The 2246-nt window shown below is 40.1% G+C and overlaps 1 non-coding gene across 1 annotated transcript; it reads left to right on the forward strand.

Annotated features, from left to right (window-relative positions):
• Window positions 1-1841: 1841 nt before the first annotated feature.
• LOC127116020 (small nucleolar RNA R71) lies at window positions 1842-1948 on the forward strand. The gene has a single exon (XR_007801011.1). It is a non-coding gene; the product is annotated as a small nucleolar RNA R71 (small nucleolar RNA).
• Window positions 1949-2246: the final 298 nt, after the last annotated feature.

Below are 2246 nucleotides of genomic sequence, written 5' to 3' on the forward strand. Positions count from 1 at the left end.
AGGAATTCATATCTCAGATTTTTGGGAATTGTTTTCAGGTCGAGGTTTGGTTTCTTGAGGCATTGTGTAGGATCCGGTGTTATTGCTAAACAATGATTCAGTCCTCTACACGATAGTCAGACAATTTGTCATTTTCTAATTCTGTTTCTTTTATGCATTCGTCTATGATATCCATGAAGTAACATGTGTCATCTATTGCAGGTGCTTTCAAAAATTGGGAAAGAATGAATTCAATTTTCTCTTCTCCTACTTCGAAGGTGAGTCGTCCTCGTTTTACGTCTATGATAGCACCGGCGGTTGCTAAGAAAGGTCTTCCCAATATAATGGGTGTAACTTCATCTTCTCTTATGTCCATAATTATAAAATCAGTTGGGATGTAGAATTGACCTATGCGCACGGGAACGTTTTCAAGAATTCCTACGGGATATCTAACGGAACGATCTGCTAATTGTACAGACATTTTAGTTGGTCTTAATTCTCCCATTTCCAGTTTCTTGCATATGGATAAAGGCATAACACTGATACCGGCTCCTAAATTGCATAGAGCTTTGTCTATGACGAATTTTCCTATGTGACAAGGTATAGAGAAACTACCAGGATCTTTAAGTTTAGGAGGCATATTCTGGATTATAGCGCTGCACTCAGCAGTGAGTATAACGGTTTCGCTATCTTCAAGTTTCCTTTTATTAGAAAGAATTTCTTTTAAGAACTTAGCATATGAGGGCATCTGTGTAATAGCTTCTGTAAACGGAATGGTGACGTTTAATTGTTTCAGTAGGTCAACAAATTTTTTAAATTGGCCCGCGTCTTTGGTTTTAATAAGCCTTTGAGGATAAGGGATAGGTGGTTTATAAGGCGGTGGAGGTATATAAGGTTCTTTCTTTTCTACGGTTTCCTTATTACTCTCATCCTTTTCCTTAGGTTTATTTTCTTCCTCAGTTGACTTTTTAGAGTTTTGGTTTTCAATCCTTGGATCAGGTGGTCCTTCTACCTCTGTTCCACTTCTTAATATAATTGCATGAGCGTAGCTTTTCGGGTTAGGTTGGGGCTGTCCAGGAAATGTACCAGTAGGGGCAGCGGTAGGCGCTTGTTGTTGAGCTACATGTGATATTTGTGTTTCCAGCATTTTGTTATGTGTAGCCAGGGCATCTACTTTACTTGCTAGTTGTTTAATCTGTTCGTTAGTGTGTACATTCTGGTTTAAGAAATCTTTATTGGTTTGCTGTTGAGAAGCTATGAAGTTCTCCATCATGATTTCCAAGTTGGATTTCCTAGGAATGTTATTGTTAGGTGTAGATGGGGTCGGTTTTCGATATCCAGGAGGTATAGCTGGGGCTTGACTGGGAGCTTGTCCTGGTGCGTATAAAGCATTATTACTCTTGTATGAGAAATTAGGATGGTTCTTCCAGTTTGAGTTATAGGTATGCGAGTAGGGATTTCCTTGAGCATAGTTCACTTGCTCTGCTTGGATTCCTGTTAGGAGTTGACAATCTGTAGGGGTGTGGCCTTGGATTCCACAGACTCCGCAATTTTGAGTTACGGCAACCACGGTGGCTGGAGGTGATACATTTAAACTTTCAATTTTCTGGGCAAGAGCATCCACTTTTGCATTAACATGATCAAGGCTACTTAGCTCGTACATGCCAGTTTTCGTTTGAGGTTTTTCTACCATTGTTCGGTCGCTTCCCCACTGATAATGGTTTTGGGCCATGCTCTCGATAAGTTGATAAGCGTCAGCGTAAGGTTTATCCATAAGCGTACCACCTACGGCGGCGTCTATTGTTAATCTTGTGTTATATAAGAGACCATTATAGAAGGTATGAATTACTAACCAGTCCTCTAAACCATGGTGTGGACAAAGTCTCATCATGTCTTTGTATCTTTCCCATGCTTCGAAAAGAGACTCGTTATCTTTCTGTTTAAATCCATTTATCTGGGCTCTTAACATAGCTGTTTTGCTTGGAGGAAAATATCGGGCAAGAAAGACTTTCTTCAACTTATTCCATGTGGTGACTGAGTTGGAAGGAAGAGGCTGAAGCCATCTTCTAGCTTTATCTCTTAACGAGAAAGGAAAAAGACGAAGTCGAATTGCCTCTGAAGTGACACCATTAGCTTTAACAGTATCGGCGTATTGGACAAATACGGATAAATGAAGGTTTGGATCCTCGGTAGGATTTCCAGAGAATTGATTTTGTTGCACTGCTTGTAACAGCGAAGGTTTAAGTTCGAAGTTGTTTGCTTCGATT

Source organism: Lathyrus oleraceus, chromosome 1, assembly GCF_024323335.1.
Source record: "Lathyrus oleraceus cultivar Zhongwan6 chromosome 1, CAAS_Psat_ZW6_1.0, whole genome shotgun sequence".
Taxonomy (NCBI): Eukaryota; Viridiplantae; Streptophyta; class Magnoliopsida; order Fabales; family Fabaceae; genus Lathyrus; species Lathyrus oleraceus.